The following is a 20,365-nucleotide window of genomic DNA, read 5'->3' as shown; positions in this document are numbered from 1 at the left end:
AGCTGGATGACTTTTACGGTAGCTTTGAGCTAATAAAAAATCTGCAGTATACCAACCAAACATATCTAATTATTTTTAGTATTCCTCCTTTCATAGGATAAATTAGCAAAACTTTGGGGCTTCTAGCAACTGTTTGGGAAACCCCAAAGAAAATTATTATGTAAAAGACATAGTAATAGTTTATTATTCTGAATTTGGGAAATGCCATATCAAAAAAGTTATCAGGGCGTGCCTGGGTGGTTCAGTGGGTTAAAGCCTCTGCCTTTGGCTCAGGTCAAGATCTCAGGGTCCTGGGATCCAGATCCGAGGCCAGCTCTCTGCTCAGCGGGGAGCCTGCTTCCTCCTCTCTCTCTGCCTGCCTCTTTGCCTACTTGTGATCTCTGTCAAATAAATAAAAATATTTTTTTTAAAAAGTTATCAGAGGAGAAAACATGAGTAAGTGACTATAGAAAAAAGGTTACAGGCAGTATTTAAAATAAAGTTAGCATCAAGTAATGATACTAGAAACTTTTTCAGAGGTAAAGGACTTTGTTTGAGAAATAGTTCAAGGAAAAAAAAAGAAATAGTTCAAGGGTATGACAAAAGCACAAAATGTTCGGCTCTCAAGAGTGATAATATATAATAATTATATATATAAATATTTATATATTATAAATATAAATAATATAATTTGATAATATAAGAAAACCCTGCTATTTTTAGGCACTAAGTACCTCTTAATTGTTTTTTGTTTAAACATTTACTTATGGATTTGTCAATTTAACAGAAAATCCAAATTCTAGTTTTACTCTTTGGGGATGCCATCCATATTTTATAGAGTAGGATTCACAAGTCCTTTTTTCCATCCTATGAATAAATTCATTTTTATCTAGCTAACTTTATAAAATAAGTTAATACATTTTTATGCTTCTTTTGAATTGATTATTCGTGAATATTAAAAACCAAGACAAAGTCCATTTCCCTTCATACCTTCTACAACCTGTTGTATATATACCCTCAAATTTGGCTTTGATATTTTCTGTCACATTCTGGCATAAGCAGACAATTTGACTTTAAGACAAAATCAATCTTTTTCCATGATAGACAAATAAAAATTTATTACTTTGGATTTATACCTCTTGACAGATTCACAAACATTATTTTACATTTCTTTCAAAAAAGAACATGTATACCATATGTATCTTTTCAACCTATTAATTAATGGTCATTTACAATGTATAAAAACAAAAGGCAAATCTATGTAAAAACTGTGGTTGTTGAACCCAGTATTTATTTTGTTCTCTACAAATGAGTTTCTTAGATATAATTTATATCCAAAGATTATTAATTAAATGAGTAATTCAGTTTAATATTAGTTTAGGAATTAGAAAAATATCTATAAAGTTCAATTATGTAGGCTTTCCATGAAAAAACAAACCCATCTTGCATAAGTTAGAATAGTATACTAACATTTTAATTCACCCTGTAATTAAATCAGGAAGAAGACATATGGTTGTTTTAATACAGCGTTATTAAACCAATCTAATTTGTCCAAGGATTCCTTTTAATTAGGAATATGATTACTTAAACTTTTCTATTTTTCATATTTTTCTATTTCCTAAATATTTAGGAACTCTTCAAGTTTTGTTTAAGAATACTAAAGTTTCCTTTCTATTTTTCTCTTTGCTATCAAATTGCATTTCATTACTTACTTGTCAACTTGTAAATAAGGCTATTTTTATGGTAATTTTCCAGTCAGATTGTAGCTTGAGCTAGAAGCACAGCTTTAGATTTATTAACACCTTACTTTGGGGCATCAAACTCTTTCTCACATCTTTACCTGGCTCATTATTTATGCTTTTCTATTTTCTTTTGAAAGACGAGAGAGTAAAAGTTATGTACCCAGACTTTATAGATTTCTTGCAAAGACCGTGAAGCTGTAGGAGAGTCAAGAAGCAATCATTCTCATTCCATCACAAATTCAGGCTTAATTGAATGGTTGTACCATTCAAGCAAAACCTTCTCTAGTCTCTACCCTTTGTCCTAAAACTAGGTAGAAACAATTTCAAATTTTATTCATTATGTATATTTTGTTCTCTCTGAATTTGTCTGTTGGAATTAGATATCCTTACATAGTGTGTTCAAATGACAGCTTTTATGGCCCATTAATCTCTATTAGTGTCCCAAGGGACAGCAGAAGTTGCTGTCAGAGAAAGTTTATAATTGTAAATAAATAGGCTATTATAAAAAGCTATGCCTTTCTTTTTGAGGAGGAAAGTCTTTTTAAAATGACACTAAAAGAACCATCAACTTTGATTTTATAACATTAGCCACAGATGGATCAAATGTAGTCAAAGTACACAAAACTGGCTGATGGTGGCAGCTCCAGATCTCCAATAGCTGCTCTCCTCTCCAGAGGGCACAAAAATATGTTTATCTTGATTTGAGTCAGAGTGGCACACAGCATAAAAAACAACACAGAGAGTTTCACCAATAGTAAGGCAGCAATAAAATAAATCAGTACTGGATTGAGTGATACGAACAACTTTCCAACCTCCTGGTGAAACTAAATCAAGGTCTCAAGACCCAGAGGCAAAGAAAGAGATCATCTAAATGACAGGAGCTAACAGAATTCTCAAGACAAACATAAAATACAATCAAATACGTGTCACTTGTTACCTCAAAAGACCATACAGGCCATTAAAAACTACATTATCAACACGGCTGCTGCCAAAGGAGAAATAAGGGTTGTGTAAAAATCAGAACCAGCATGAAAACCAGAATTAACCGGGACACAAAAACCAAACAAATGGTCATAAAAAGAAATAGAATCAACTAGATTAAAACCCTATTTCCACAAGAGATTCACTCTAAGACTGGGAAAAGTTATACCTCAAAGAGCCCTGAGTTGCAGTTTACTCAGCTCCAGCTACTCAATACATCTCTGGTAGATAAATACATAAAATCTTGGTAGAATCTATAGAATTGTCAAAGAAATACTCAAAGACACAGCATCTAGTAACGAAAAGTTTACTCTCAAGAAAGGTTTATAAGAAACTCCCAGGTTTTAAAATGTCTGGTTCACTAAATAAAAGAATTCAAGAATGGAGGAACACAAAAGAACCAACATGACTAGCTCGTAGTCTGCTCATGGAAGAAAAGATACAAATTGTCTTACAGGGTTGTCATAGCTACAAAGGTTATTATGAATTTTCAGCTATCATCATTGCAAAAACTGATAAAATTGCTTTTATGAGGGAGTCAGTACTTATAAACAAAACTTAAGGGATTCTTTTATCTTGGGAAAGCGAACTAGACACAGTGACTCTGCTTTTGTTTACTTATTTCTCTGTGCAAGTTGTTTTATTCTCTGATTACGATGTATATACACCCTGATGCAGCGAAGCGACATGTCAGTTTTGCTGCCACACATGCTACTTTTGGTCCTTGGTTGAAAACCCTTTCACAAATACTGAATTATTATAGCTTAAGGGAAAAAAACTAATAATACAGAGGAAAAGGCCATGTTTAAGAGAGGTACTTTGGAGAATGGATTCTTTTTTAAAGAAATTGTCTTATCTTTGTGGACAAGCTAGTAAAAACTTTGGATTAATGGGATTATAATACGAATGACTAACACAAATCATAAAAATTTGATTTTGACTGAGAAAAAAGGCTAGAGAGAAATGGTAGAACAAAATGAAATTTGCCCTGCCTTTCAGTGAGAAGTTAATTTGAATTCAAAAGCTGACTTTGTCAGACTCAAGGAAAAATATAGACAGAATTCCATACTTCAAGGATTTGTATACTACTAAGAGGACTGAGGTTCATTTAGCCCATATCTCTTTGATGAGCCTCTTCCAAACAGCAAGACAGGTTGGTTTTTCCCAGAGACCTGTTTAGATCAGCTTTGCTCAAAATGGGACTGTGATTCAAAAGTGGATCCTGACATTGATTAATAGTGAGCTCTGACCAGCAGTTTGTTTTTAATGAAACAGAATAGAAAATAGATTATCTGTGGTACCCCTAACGCAAGTATTGAGACTTCTACTTTAGGTAGGATTTAGTAGAAAGACTAGGCTCCCACTGAAACAAATAAATTACAAAGTTGAATGTTTAAAGTTGTTGGAAAACTGTGGGCAGAGCAAAGCCTAGAAGAACTAAATTTCTAGAGAAGGAAAAGCTCTCCTGGAGAGCTACAATCCCTGGCTCTTTTATTCCTTGGATCATTTACCAATTCTGGTCATACTGACTCTGTTTTTGGCATAGGGACTCTACTGGGCCAAAGAAGAAGCCAGGTGAGTTTTTGAAGACAATAGGTCCAGGCATGCCAGATTTGACTCTAAAGAAGCCTGAAACATACCCTGGGTATTTGCTGAATGTTGAAGTATAAAAGAGCCTGGAGAGCTGGTCCAGAAAGGCAGAATAAAATCTTCAATTTTATGATGCTTAGGAGACAAATTCCCTCTAGAGAGAGAGACCGCACCAACCATACGACAGGGCTTTCCCTCAAGTTTTTGCCAGATCCTGAACTTGATGTTGTGAGAGACTAAGCTCAAAACTTTTGAAGGACAGAGTTTCAGGGATGAGGACAAAGAGAAAAGCCCAGCTATCAATCAAAAACTGCAGAAGGCCACACTCGAGAAGGAAACTGGATTGGAAAGGTAAGGTCTCTCCAGAAAGCTTGGAGACAGAATCTCAAAAGAGACAGAAAGCCAGCATGAACACTTGGCCAGGCTCTCTCTCAAGACATCTGCCACATTTTGAAGCTGCGTGAGGTAGGAAACTAATGAGCTAAACTTTAAGCCTCTAAAGGGAAGAACTGATTCTCTCATAGTTTTTAAAAGCTGAAGGAGAGAGACCTGCTAAACTATCAATCAAAAGTCCAGGTTGATTTATAGCTGCAGTGTCTACAATAGCCAAACTATGAAAAGATCCTAGATGTCCATCAGCAGATGGATGTATAAAGAAGATGTGATACACACACACACACACACACACACACACACACACACGGGAATATTATGCAGCCATCAAAAATGAAATCTTGCCATTTGCAATGATGTGAATGGAACTAGAGGCTATTATGCTAAGTGAAATAAGTCAATCAGAGAAGGACAATTATTATATGGTCTCACTGATATGAAGAATTTGAGAAACAAGAAAGACAATCATAGGGTAAGGGAGGGAAAATGAAACAAGATGAAACCAGAGAGGGAGACAAATCATAAGAGACTCTTAATCTCAGGAAACAAAATGAGGGTTGCTGGAGGGGAGGGAAGTAGAGGGGTAGGATGGGTGGCTGGTGGACAGTGGGAAGCGTTATGTGCTATGGTGAGTGCTGTGAGTTGTGTCAGACTGATGATTCACAGACCGGTACCCCTGAAACAAATAATACATTATATACTTAAAAAGAAAAAGTCCAAGTGAGCCACCTCTGAAGAAAAAGGACAAAGGAGAGGTAAACTAAGTCTAACTAAAACCAGAATGCAGCCCCGATCCAATTCAATTCCTAATGGGCTTAAGATGATCAGTCCTTTAAATTATGCATCTAACAGAAGAAAGGGAGAAAGTTTACAGGGGGAAATAATACCATTATTAGTCCAGTTGGTTATTATTATTATTTTTTATTTTTTAAGATTGATTTTAGAGAGAGAGAGCATGGGGTGGGGTCATGGGCAGAGTGAGCAGATGCCTCACTGAGCATGGAGCCTGATGCAAGACTTGATCTCACAGCCCTGAGATATATGTATGCATATATATGCACAAGGAAAAGGGGAAAGATGGACAAATTGGATAAAATGATGGACAATTTTTGCAGATTTGGAACCTATAAAAATAATGTACATTATGTAATTTAAAAATACAACAGCTAAAATTGAGAATTCACTGGATAGTTTTTTTTTTTTTTAATAGCTTAGACTGAGCAAAAAATACAGTTAGTGAACTTAAGGACGGATAAATAGAAAATATCCAGAAATGAGACACAGAGACAAAAAGAACAGGATGAATAAAACTGAATAAAAGAGACATGTGGATGGGACGCCTGGGTGGCTCAGTTGGTTAAGCGGCTGCCTTTGACTCAGGTATTGATCCCAGCGTCCTGGGATCGAGTCCCACATCGGGCTCCTTGCTCGGCAGGGAGCCTGCTTCTCCCTCTGCCTCTGCCTGCCACTCTGTCTGCTTGTGCTCACTCTCGCTCCTCTCTCTCTGACAAATAAATAAATAAAATCTTTAAAAAAAGAGAGAGAGAGACATTTGGAATATAGATAAATAACCAAATGTACGTTTAATTAAGAGTCCCAGAAGGTAAGAATGAAAGAGAGTGGGGCAGAGCAATATTTCAAGAGATAATAATCAAGAAATTTCCAAAATTAATGACTCACATCTGCCCCAACATTAAAGGTCAGTGAACCCCAGTACACAGCAAGGATATATACAAGGGAAGCCACAATTAAGCACATTATGGTTGAAACACTGAAAGACAAAGATAAAATCTTGAAAGCAGCAAGAGAAAAATAAGTCACATCTACTTTCTACAAAAGGAACAGCAAGATAATTTATTTTCTGACAAATTATGGAAGCCAAAGAGAATAAAAAGACATTTAAAGTGTTAAAAGAAAAAAAAATCAGTTTATACCTAATTAAAATATCCTTAAGAAATCATGATAAAATAAAAATTTATTCAAACAAATAAAAACTGGGAGAATTCATCATCAATAGACCCAAACTATGAATACTATTAAAGGTAGTTCTTTAGACTAAAGGAAAATTAATTCAAATGCCAACATGGCTCTTCAGGAAAGAAGAACAGCAGAAAAGATAAATATGTGATTAAGTTTTTTAGATTTTGAATTTATTTATTTATTTATTTGACAGAGAGACAGAGAGAGAACACAAGCAGGGGGAGCGGCAGAGGGAGAAGCAGGCTCCCTGCTGAGTAGGGAACCCGATTTGGGGCTCAGTCCCAGGACCCTAGGATTATGACCTGAGCCAAAGGCAGATGCTGAACCAACTGAGCCACCCAGGTGCCCCGTGATTAAGTTTTTAAAATTGAATTTCAAAGCAGCAAAAATAAAACATGTTGTGGAGGCCACCTGGGTGGCTCAGTGGGTTAAGCCGCTGCCTTCGGCTCAGGTCATGATCTCAGGGTCCTGGGATCGAGTCCCGCATCGGGCTCTCTGCTCAGCGGGGAGCCTGCTTCCCTCTCTCTCTCTCTGCCTGCCTCTCTGACTACTTGTGATTTCTCTCTGTCAAATAAATAAATAAAATCTTAAAAAAAAAAAAAAACATGTTGTGGAGTTTATACGCAGAAGTTAAAGAAAAAATAACAGTTGTATGAATTGTAGGAGGGAGATAAATGTACATAAACCATCGTAAGGTTTTTATCCCTTGGACAGTGGTTTAAAAAAAAAACAAAAACAAAAACTAGAGAGGCTTCTGGGTGGCTCAGTCAGTTGAACATCCAGCTCTTGGTTTCTGCTTAGGTCATGACCTCATGTGTCATGAGACCAAGCCCCATACCCAGCACTGTCCTTAGTGGGGAGTGGAGAGGGGCTGCTCTCCCTCTGGTCTCCCCACACTTGTGTGTGTGCTTTTTCTCTATATATAAAATAATAAAATAAATAAATCTTTTACAAATACTAGCTTAATGTAAGCTGTAATAAGCCAAGGATTCATATTAAAATCTAGAGGAATGATTATCAAAGTATAAGAGTTAACAAAGTAACAGTATAAACATCATTTGGGAATTTTTTAGAAGTAAAAATTCTCAGTCCTCCCTCAGACTTATTAAATTATAAACTTTAAAAGTAGGGCCCAGAAATCTATGTTGGAATAGTGTTCTAGGTGATTCTGATGCACACTAACATTTGAGAACCACTGCTCTGGGTAACTACCAAAAGAAAACAAACAGGTATAATTAAGAACCTAATAGAAAAGGTCAAACAGAATAATAAAAACACTTGTTTAATCCAAAGTAATGAAAGGAGGAATGGAGGAAGAACGGATAAGACAAGTAGAAATAAAAACAAAATGAATAAAATAAAATTCACAGTAAGATTGTGAACATAAACCCAACTATAACAGTAATCACATTAAATGCAAATGAACTAAATGTTCCAACTAAAAGACAAGATTTTCAGATTGGATTCAAGAAACAAAAAGGCACAGATAATTTAAAAGGATTAAAAAGACATACCATATAAACACTACCCCCCCCAAATGCTTGTGTGATTGTATCACTAATACATACATTTTACTTTAAGAAATATTACTAAATGGGGGGAGACAAGATGGCAGGGAAGTAGGAGGAGGCACCGTTTCAACCTGTACCCTAAAGTGAGCTGATTACCTACCAAAGAACTCCGATCACCCATGAAATCAGCCTGAGATCACAATTATACACGTCTGGATCTCTACAGGGGCAGAAGATGCCAGTGGGCAGGTAAAGCAGAGTGGGAACGTCGGACTGATGTTGGAAGATAAACAAAAGGGGGAGGGAGCCACCAGAGGTGACCGATTGGAAATACCCCAACCCGAGAGTGCCCTGCATCTGGGGACCAGCATTAACTTGGAGACTGGTTGAAAGCATTCCAAAAGAGCAAAGGATCGTGGGGGGGAAATTACGGGAATCGGGGCAGCTAGGGACAGGGCCTTAAGTCCCCGGACCCAGGGCAGCCTCCCATGGCGCTGAGCCAGAGAGAGTGCCCCGGAGAAACCAGCTCTTGGTCCCTGAGCCGCCAGCGTGCCCGAGAACTCCTGGGGTCCGGCTCCTGTGAGGGGCTGCAGCCTCGCCAGAGGGCAGAACGCTGTGCCACGCGCTATCAGAGCCCGCGCACGCCCCACACTCTCCCCGGAGACAGGTGCGCCAAGGCCCAGCCTGGTGCTCTCGGACCCGCGTGGTGCTATCAGAGCCTGAGATGCGCACACCCCACAGCCTCCCCTGAGAGAGGTGCGTGCAAGGTGGGCACTCTTAGACCCAGAAAGACCAGACACTCCCAGCCCGGGCCGGCGGGGAAATCTCAGTGTGCGATCTGCTTGGAACCTCTCTGGTGGTCTGGAGCTGCCCAGACAGCCGCTGCTGCCGTGGTTTTGGGTACAAGCAGAAGAACCTGCGTCCCCAGGAACTGTGACTCAGAACCTGCTCTGCCAGCGGCCAAGGGGGAATTTATATGGGCTCTGCGGCACCCACAGGGGAGCAGACTGAGGCTTCTCTCTGAGAGGGAGGTCAGGGTGCAGTTTGCTTTCCTCTAAACCTCGAAAAACCATCAAAAGCGGTCAAGGTGAGAGAAAAATATGTGAACAAACATAAAAACCTCCAGAGAACAAAAACCTGAAAAAACCTGTTTCCTCAGAGCCCACCCCCTTGAGGGGGGCAGGAAGACTTAACTCAGGGAACATCATTGACTAAAAATCCACGTGGCAGGCCCCTCTCCCCGAAAACCAACCAGGAAAGAAAAAAAAAAAAAAGACTACAAGAAAACAACCACCACTACTTCATAGGACAACTTTTATTTTTAACTCATTCCCACTATTCTGGTTCATTTTTTTTTTATATATATAGATAATTTTTTAACCTATTGACCATTACAGTGAGATGTCCGTACATCAAATTCCATAATAACCTTCTAACCTGAACTTTTTGATACATAAATTTTATACATACACCTGTGTTTTTCTATTTTTTTAAATATTTTTAAAATTTTAGTTTAGTTTAGTCTAGTTTATTCCTTTTTTATTTTTATTTTCTAATATACATAGAGAGTTAAACTTCAAGGTAACTCCCTTTGCCCAATCAATGCTACCCCTATAGGTAAACCAATTTTTAATCCCCCTTTATCTTAGGAAAGTTGAGTCCTTTAACAAAGATATCAAGATACATCCAGGAAGAATCAAAATAACCTTCCTCACCCACACTGGGAATTTATAACTACTCTCCCATCTTTTTCTTCTGCCAGTGTTTCTGTGTATTTGTGTTTGTCCTGATAGTATATAAATCTTATACTTGGGGTTCTTTTTGATGAGGTTCTTCCTTTTTTTGCTTTTATATATATATATATTTTTTTTCCTCTTGTCATATACTTTTATCAGTCTTTTTGTCTGTTTTTGTTTGTATACTTCATAAATCTTACCTTGGGGCCCATTTGGGCTGAGCCTTCTCTTTTATCTTCCCTTTCTTTCCTGTCTCTCTCTTTCTCTTCTTTTTCTTTTCTTTTTTCTTTCATTTCTTTTCTTTCATTCTAAGCAAACTTGATTGCTCAGAAGCGTTCCAGGGTGCACTTTGACTGCACCACGGTCAATACATCCATCTACATCTGTTCAGTCATCTCTCACCAAAATGACAAGAAGGAGGAATGCCCAACAGAAGAAAAATACAGCTCTTTCTGCAACAGAGTTAATGGCTATTGACATAGACAATATGTCAGAAAAGGAATTCAGGCTAACAATTATCCAGGCAATAGCTAGGTTGGAGAAAGCCGTGGATGACCAAATGGAATTGACTAGGGCAGAACTGAAAGCCACCAGGGATGATGTTCAAAATGCTCTCAATGAGTTCCAATCTAATCTAAATTCTCTAAAAGCTAGGGTAACTGAGACAGAAGATAGAATTAGTGATATGGAGGACAAACAGATAGAGAGAGAGGATCAGGAGGAAGCCTGGAACAAACAGCTTGGAAGCCACGAAAACAGAATCAGGGAAATAAACGATGCCATGAAACATTCCAACGTCAGAATTATTGGAATCCCTGAAGGGGAGGAGAAAGAAAGAATTCTAGAAGATATAGTGGAACAAGTTTTCCATGAAAATTTTCCCAATCTCACGAATGGAACCAGCGTTCATGTACTAGAGGCAGAACGGTTTCCCCCCAAGATTATAGATTCTTGAAAGTCCTCGAGACACCTAATAGTAAGAATGAAGAATTATAATTGTAGGCAGACCCTCTTGAAAGCAGCTAGGACAAAGAAGCTCCTTACGTACATAGAAAAGCCCATCAGAATAACGTCAGACCTGTCCACAGAGACCTGGCAAGCCAGAAAGGGCTGGCAAGATATATTCAGGGCACTAAATGAGAAGAATATGCAGCCAAGAATACTTTATCCAGCAAGACTGACATTCAAAATGGATGGAGAAATAAAGAGTTTCCAAGATCGGCAAGGCTTAAAAGAGTATGAGACCACCAAGCTGACACTGCAGGAAATATTAAGGGGGGGGTCTATAAAAGAGGAAAAATCCTAAGAATAGCATTGAACAGAAATATAGAGACAATCTACAGAAAGAAAGACTTCAAAGGTAACACGATGTCAATAAAAACGTATCTATCAATAATTACTCTCAATGTGAATGGCCTAAATGCGCCCATCAAATGACACAGGGTTGCAGATTGGATAAAACGACAGGACCCATCCATACATTGTCTACAAGAGACCCATTTTGAACCTAAAGATACACCCAGACTGAAAGTGAAGGGATGGAGAAGCATCTTTCATGCCAATGGGCCTCAAAAGAAGGCCGGGATAGTGATTCTCATATCAGATAAATTAGATTTTAAACTAAAGACTGTAGTCAGAGATACAGAAGGACACTACATAATTCTTAAAGGGACTATGCACTAAGATGATCGAACAATTGTAAATATCTATGCCCCCAATAAGGGAGCAGCCAATTACATAAGAAAACTATTAATCAAGATAAAGAGTCATATTGATATGAATACATTAATAGTAGGAGATCTTAACACACCTCTCTCAGAAATAGATCATTGAAGCAGAAAATCAAAAAGAAACAAGAGCATTGAATGACACATTGGAGCAGATGGGCCTCATAGATATATACAGAACATTCCACCCTAAAACAACAGAATACTCATTCTTCTCAAGTGCACATGGAACCTTCTCAAGAATAGACCACATATTGGGTCACAAATCAGGACTCAGCCGATACCAAAAGACTGAGATTATTCCCTGCACATTCTCAGATCACAGTGCTTTGAAACTGGAGCTCAATCACAAGGAAAAGTTGGGAAGGAACTCAAACACCTAGAAGCTAAAGACCACCTTGCTTAAGAATGCTTGGATCAACCAGGAGATCAAAGAAGAACTGAAACAATTCATGGAAACCAAAGAGAATGAAGACACTTCGGTCCAAAACATATGGGATTCAGCAAAGGCAGTCCTAAGGGGGAAATACATAGCCATCCAAGTCTCCCTCAAAAAAATTGAAAAATCCAGAATACACCAGCTGTCTCTACACCTTAAAGAACTGGAGAATCAACAACAAATCAAACCAACTCCACACGTAAGAAGGGAAATAATCAAGATTAGAGCAGAGATCAATGAGGTAGAAACCAGAGATACAGTAGAACGTATCAATGAAACTAGAAGCTGGTTTTTTGAAAGAATCAATAAGATCGATAAACCATTGGCCACACTAATCCAAAAGAAAAGAGAGAAAGCCCAAATTAATAAAATTATGAATGAAAAGGGAGAGATCACAACTAACACCAAGGAAATAGAAACAATCATCAGAAGTTATTATCAACAGTTATATGCCAATAAGCTAAGCAGCCTAGATGAAATGGATGCATTCCTAGAAAACTATAAACTACCAAAATTGAACCAGGAAGAAATTGACAACCTGAATAGACCGATATCTAGTAACGAGATTGAAGCAGTGATCAAAAACCTCCCAAAAAACAAGAGCCCAGGACCTGACGGATTCCCTGGGGAATTCTACCAAACTTTCAAAGAAGAAATAACACCTATTCTCCTGAAGTTGCTTCAAAAAATTGAAGCAGAAGGAAAACTTCCAGACTCTTTTTATGAAGCCAGCATTACCCTGATCCCCAAACCAGGCAAAGACCCTACCAAAAGGGAGAATTTCAGACCAATATCACTGATGAATATGGATGCTAAGATTCTCAACAAGATCCTAGCAAACAGGAGCCAAGAGCACATTAAAAAGATTATCCACCATGACCAGGTGGGATTCATCCCTGGGTTACAAGGATGGTTCAACATTTGCAAAACAATCAATGTGATAGAGCAAATCAATAAGAGAAGAGAGAAGAGCCACATGGTCCTCTCAGTTGATGCAGAAAAAGCACTTGACAAAATCCAGCATCCGTTCCTGATTAAAATGCTTCAAAGTATAGGGATAGAGGGAACATTCCTGAACTTCATCAAATCTATCTATGAAAGACCCACAGCAAATATCATCCTCAATGGGAAAAAGCTTGCAGCCTTCCCGTTGAGATCAGGAACACGACAAGGATGCCCACTCTCACCACTCTTGTTCAACATAGTATTAGAAGTCCTAGCAACAGCAACCAGACAACAAAGAAAAATAAAAGGCAAATTGGCAAGGAAGAAGTCAAACTCTCTCTTCACAGATGACATGATTCTTTATATGGAAAACCCAAAAGACTCCACCCCCAAACTACTAGAACTCATACAGCAATTCAGTAATGTGGCAGGATACAAAGTCAATGCACAGAAATCAGTGGCTTTCTTATACACTAACAATGAAAATACAGAAAGGGAAATTAGAGAGTCAGTTCCATTTACTATAGCACCAAGAACCATAAGATACCTGGGAATAAACCTAACCAAAGAGGTAAAGGATCTGTACTCGAGGAACTACAGAACACTCATGAAAGAAATTGAAGAAGACACAAAAAGATGGAAGACCATTCCATGTTCTTGGATCAGAAGAATAAACATTGTTAAAATGTCTGTACTACCTAGAGAAATCTATACTTTTAATGCCATTCTGATCAAAATTCCACCGGTATTTTTCAAAGAGCTGGAGCAAATAATCCTAAAATTTGTAAGGAATCAGAAGAGACCCTGAATCGTTAAGGAAATGTTGAAAAACAAAAATAAAACTGGCGGCATCACGCTACATGATTTCAAGCCAAAACACCATGGTACTGGCATAAAAACAGACACATAGACGAGTGGAACAGAGTAGAGAGCCCAGATATGGACCCTCAACTCTATGATCAAATAATCTTCGACAAAACAGGAAAAAATATACAGTGGAAAAAAGACAGTCTCTTCAATAAATGGTGCTGGGAAAACTGGACAGCTATATGTAGAAGAATGAAACTCGACCATTCTCTTACACCATACACAAAAATAAACTTGAAATGGATAAAAGACCTCAACCTGAGACAGGAATCCATCAGAATCCTAGAGGAGAACATAGGCAGTAACCTCTTCGATATCAGCCACAGCAACTTCTTTCAAGATATGTCTCCAAAGGCAAAGGAAACAAAAGCAAAAAGGAACTTTTGGGACTTCATCAAGATCAAAAGCTTCTGCACAGCAAAGGAAACAGTCAATAAAACAAAGAGGCAACCCACGGAATGGGAGAAGATATTTACAAATGACAGTACAGACAAAAGGTTGATATCCAGGATCTATAAAGAACTCCTCAAACTCAACACACACAAAATAGGTAATCATATCAAAAAATGGGCAGAAGATATGAACAGACACTTCTCCAATGAAGACATACAAATGGTTATCAGACACATGAAAAAATGTTCATCATCACTAGCCATCAGGGAGATTCAAATTAAAACCACATTGAGGGACGCCTGGGTGGCTCAGTTGGTTAAGCAGCTGCCTTCGGCTCAGGTCATGATCCCAGCATCCTGGGATTGAGTCCCACATTGGTCTCCTTGCTCAGCAGGAAGCCTGCTTCTCCCTCTGCCTCTGCCTGCCACTCTGTCTGCCTCTGCTCACTATCTCTGACAAAAAAAAAAAAAAAAAAAAAAAATTTTAAAAAATAAAAAATAAAACCACATTGAGATACCACCTTACACTAGCTAGAATGGCCAAAATTAGCAAGACAGGAAACAGCATGTGTTGGAGAGGATGCGGAGAAAGGGGAACCCTCTTTGGTGGGAATGCAAGTTGGTGCAGCCACTTTGGAGAACAATGTGGCGATTCCTCAAGGAATTAAAAATAGAGCTTCCCTATGGCCCTGCAATTGCACTACTGGGTATTTACCCCAAAGATACAGATGTAGTGAAAAGAAGGGTCATCTGTACTCCATGTTCATAGCAGCAATGGCCACGGTCGCCAAACTGTGGAAAGAACCAAGATGCTCTTCAACGGACGAATGGATAAGGAAGATGTGGTCCATATACACTATGGAGTATTATGCCTCCATCAGAAAGGATGAACCCTGAAAACATGTGAGGGGCCCCTGGGTGGTTCAGTTGGTTAAGTGTCTGACTCTTTGTTTCAGCTCAGGTTATGATCAAATGGCTCGTGGGATTAAGCCCCAAAATTACTTTGATTGGAGGGCTTAATCCAGTTACATTTATTATAATTACTGATATATTTGAACTTATTTCTACCATACTTCTTTTTCATTTTCTCCTTTTTTTTCTGATTTCTTTTTTTTTCTGTGCTATTCCTATCAGTTTATTTCTTTTATGTTCAGTTAGCCACTTCATAGTACATAATTAGTTTTTGATGTAGTGTTCGATGACTCATTAGTTAAGTATAACACCCAGTGCTCATTACAGCATGTGCCCTCCTCAATACCCATTGTTTTTTGGGGTCCATAGTCTCTCATGGTTCATCTCCCTCACTGATTTCTCCCCCTTTGGATTTCTCTCCCTTCCCCTATGGTCCTCCTTGCTATTGCTTATATTCCACATATGAGTAAAACCATATGATAATTGCCTTTCTCTGCTTGACTTACTTCACTTAACAAAATCCCCTCTAGTTCTATCCATCTTGAGGCAAATGGTGGTTATTCATTGTTTCCGATGACTGAATAATATTCCATTGTGTAGATGTACCACATCTCTATCCATTCATTTGTTGAAGGGCATCTTGGCTCCTTCCACAGTTTGGTTATTGTGGACATTGCTGCTAAGAATATTCGGGTGCACATGCCCCTTCTTTTCACTAACTTTGTATCTTTGGGGTAAACACCTAGTAGTGTAATTGCTGGGTCATAAGGTACCTCTATTCTTAACATTTTAAAGAAATCTCCATACTGTTTTCCAGAGTGGCTGTACCAACTTGCATTCCCACCAATAGCATAAGAGTGTTCCCTTTTCTCCACATCCTCATTAACATTTGTTGCTTCCTGTTTTGTTAATTTTTGCCATTCTAACTGGTATAAGGTGGTATCTCACTGTGGTTTTGATTTGTTTTTCCATGATGGCTAATGATGTTGAGCATTTTTTCATGTGTCTGTTGACCATTTGTATGTCTTCTTTGGAGAAGTATCTGTTCATGTCTTCTGCCCATTTTTTGACGTGATTATCTGTTTTTTGAGTGTTGAGTTTGAGGACTTCTTTATAGATCTTGGGTATCAGCCCTTTGACTGTAGTGTCATTTACAAATATCTTCTCCCATTCTGTAGGTTACCTCTTTGTTTTGTTGACTATTTCTTTTTTTTTTTTTTAAGATTTTATTTTATTAGACAGAGAGAGACACAGTGAGAGAGGGAATACAAGCAGGGGGAATGAGCAAGTTAGAAGCAGACTTCCTGCTGAACAGGGAGCCAGATGCGGGGCTCGTTTTGAGGAACCTGGGATCAGGACCTGAGCTGAAGGCAGACGCTTAGTGACTGAGCCGCCCAGGCACCCCTTGTTGACCATTTCTTTTGCTGTGCAGAAGCTTTTGATCTTGATGAAGTCCCAAAAGTTCATTTTTGCTTTTGTTTCCTTTGCCTTTGGAGACATGTCTTGAAAAAAGTTGCTGTGGCCGATTTGAAGAAGTTACTTCCTATGTTCTCCTCTAGGATTTTGATACATTCCTACCTCACGTTGAGGTCCCTTAACCATTTTGAGTTTATCTTTGTGTATGGTATAAGAGAATGGTCGAGTTTCATTCTTCTATACATAGCTGTCCGATTTTCCCAGCACCATTTATTGAAGAGACTGTCTTTTTTCCACTGTATATTTTTCCCTGCTTGGTTGAAGATTATTTGACCACAGAGTTGAGGGTCCATTTCTAGAGTCTCTATTCCATTCCACTGGTCTCTTTGTTTGTTTTTGTGCCAATACCGTGCTGTCTTGGTGATCATGGCTTTGTAGTATAACTTGACATCAGGCACTGTGATGCTTCCAGCTTTGTTTTTCTTTATCATCCTTCCATTGGCAATTTGGAGTCTTTTCTGGTTCCATACAAATTTTACGATTTTGTTGTTTCAGCTCTTCGAAAAAAGCCAATGATATTTTAATAGGGATGGCATTGAAAATGTAAATTGCTCTGAGGATAGACATTTTAACAATGTTTATTTTTCCAGTCCGTGAACATAAAATATTTTTCCATCTTTTGTGTCTTCCTCAATTTCTTTCATAAGTATTCTACGTTTCTAGAGTTATATATATCCTTTTCCTCTTTAGTTAGATTTATTTCTAGGTATCTTATGGTTTTTGTTGCTATTGTGAATGGAACTGATTCCTTAATTTCTCTTTCTACAGTTACATTGTTAGCGTATAGAAAAACAACTTATTTCTGTGCATTGATTTTGTATCCTCCCACATTGCTGAATTGCTGTATGAGTTCTAGCAATTTGAGGGTGGGGTCTTTTGGGTTTTCCTCATAAAGTAGCCAGTCATTTGCTAAGAGGGAGAGTTTGACATCTTCTTTGCCAGTTTGGATACCTTTTATTTCTTTCTGTTGTCTTCTAGTATTATATTGAACAATAGTGGTGAGAGTGGGAACCCATGTTGTGTTCCTGATCTTAAGGGAAAAGTGATGATGATATTCACTGTGAGCTTTTCATAGATTTTTTTATTATATTGAAGAATTTTCCCTCTATACTCTGAGAAGTTTTAATGAGGAACAGATGTTGTATTTTGTCAAACACTTTTTCTGCATCAGTTGAGAGGATCATATAGTTCTTGTCTTTATTTTATTAATGTACTCTACCACGTTGATTGATTTGAGAATGTTGAACCACCCTTGTATCCCAGGCATAAAACCCAGTTGGTTGTTGTGAATAATCCTTTTAATGTGCAGTACATCCTATTGGCTTGGATCTTGTTGAATATTTTGACATCCATGTTCATCAGGAATATTGGTCAGTAATTTGCCTTTTTATGGGGTCTTTGCCTGGTTTTGGGATCAGGGTAATGTTGGCCTCATAAAAGGAGTTTGGAAGTTTTCCTTCTGTTTCTATTTTTTGGAACGGCTGCAGTAGAATAGGTATTATTTCTTCTTTAAATGTTTGGTAGAATTCCCTTAGAAAGCCCTCTGGCCCTGGAATTTCGTTTTTTTGGAGATTTTGATTACTGCTTCAATTTCATTATGAGTTACTGGTCTATTCTGATTGTCTATTTCTTCCTGTTTCAGTCTTGGTAGTTTATAAGTTTCCAGGAAGGCATCCATTTCTTCCAGGTTATTTAATTTGTTGGCATACAGTTGCTGGTAGTAATTTCTAGTAATTGTTTCTATTTCCTTGGTGTTAGTCATTATCTCTCCCCTTTCATTCATGATTATATTAATTTGGGTACTTTCACTTTTCTTTTGGATAAGTTGGCCAGTGGTTTATCAATCTTATAAATTCTTTCAAAGAAACAGCTTCTAGTTTTGTTGATCTCTTCTACTCTTTTTCTGGTTTCTATTTCATTGATCTCTGCCCTAATATTTATTATTTCTCCTGCTGCTTCGTTTAGGTTTTATCTGCTATTCCTCATCCAGTTCCTAATATGTAGGGTTAACTTGTGCATTTGGGATTTTTCTAATTTTTTGAGAGGGGCTTGGATGGCTATGTATTTCCCCCTTAGGACTGCCTTTGCAGTATCCTATAGGTTTTGGATCAATGTGTTTTTGTTCTCATTGGTTTCCATGAATTGTTTTAAGTTCTTCTTTAATTTTCTGGTTCACCCATTCATTCTTTAGCAGGTTGCTCTTTAACTTCCAAGTGTTTGAATTCCTTCCAAATTTTTCCTTGTGATTGAGTTCCAGTTTTAAGGCATTGTGGCCTAATATGCAGGGAATAATCTCAATCTTTTGGTATTGGCTGAGACCTGATTTGTGACCCAGTATGTGGTCTATTTTGGAGAAAGTTCCATGTTAGAGAAGAATGAGTATTCTGTTTGTTTAAAGTGGAATGTTCTGTATATATCTATGAAGTCCATCTGGTCCAATGTGTTGTTCAAAGCTCTTGTTTGTTTGTTGGTCTTCTGTTTAGAATATCTGTCCAGTGTTGAGAGTGGAGTGTTAAAATCTCTTACTATTAATGTATTATTGTCAATCTGATTCTTTATTTTTGTTCGCAGCTGGCTTATGTAGTTAGCTGCTCCCATTGGGAACATAGATAATTACAATTGTTAGATTTTCTTGTTGGATAGACCCTTTAAGAATGATATAATGTCCCTCTGGATCTGTTATTACAGTCTTTGGTTTACATTTTAATTTTTCTGATATAAGGATTGCTACTCCAGCTTTCTTTTGAGGTCCATTGGCATGAAAAATGATTCTCCATCCCTTCACTTTCAGTCAGGTTCAAAATGAGTCTCTTGTAGACAACATATGAATGGGTCCTGTCTTTGTATCCAATCTGCCCCACAGACCAAATGGATATGGATATAAGCAAGATGTCTCAAATAGACTTGACGGTACCATTTCATGGGAGCATTTAGGCCATTCACTTTGAGGGTTACTACTGAAAGATATGTGTTTATTGCCATTCTATTGTCTGTAGAGTCCCTATTTCTATAGATTGTCTCTCTAAATTTCTGGTCCATATTACTCCTGGGGTGATATTACTCTTTCTTCTTTTATGAATCCCCACTTAGTATTTCTTGTAGGGCTGACTTGGTGGTCACATATTCTTTCAGTTTCTGCCAGTCCTGGAAGCTCTTTATCTCTTCATCCATTCTGAATGACGGCCTTTCCAGATAAAGTATTCTTGGCTGTGTGTTCTTCTCATTTAGTGCCTTGAATATGTCTTGACAGCCATTCTGGCTTGCCAGGTCTCTCTGGACAGGTCTGACATTATTCTGATGTTCCTCCCTCTATATGTAATTGTTCCCCCTAATTGTCTTTAAGATGGCTTCCTTGGTTCTATGATTTGGGAGTTTTACTATTATGTGCCAGGGTGTCGGTCTGTTCTCCTTGACCTTGGGGGATGTCCTCTCTGCCTCTAGGACATGAGAGGACATGTTATCCAAATTAGGGAAGTTCTTAGTTCAAATATATCTTTTAGTCCTCTCTCTCTCTCTCTCTCCACAGCCTCAGGGATCCCAATAACTCTGACATTGGAACATTTCATTGTGTTATTGATTTCTCTAAGTCTGTTCTCATGGATTTTAAGCTGTTTGTTCCAGGCCTCTTCCTGTTCCTTCTTTTCCATCAGTTTATCTTCTAGATCACTAATTCATTCTTCAGCCTCATTTACCTT

The 20,365-nt window shown here is 38.1% G+C and overlaps 1 protein-coding gene across 1 annotated transcript in view; it reads left to right on the top strand.

Annotated features, from left to right (window-relative positions):
• LOC116588132 overlaps positions 1-20,365 on the top strand; it is a 183,753-nt gene that overhangs the window by 7,813 nt on the left and 155,575 nt on the right. Inside the window, exon 2 of the mRNA XM_032338859.1 lies at positions 4,249-4,757. The gene's annotated coding sequence lies outside the window, so the exon portion shown is untranslated. The remainder of the gene's footprint in view (positions 1-4,248; positions 4,758-20,365) is intronic.

Source organism: Mustela erminea, chromosome 4, assembly GCF_009829155.1.
Source record: "Mustela erminea isolate mMusErm1 chromosome 4, mMusErm1.Pri, whole genome shotgun sequence".
Taxonomy (NCBI): Eukaryota; Metazoa; Chordata; class Mammalia; order Carnivora; family Mustelidae; genus Mustela; species Mustela erminea.
This window is presented reverse-complemented; position numbering and strand designations above follow the sequence as displayed.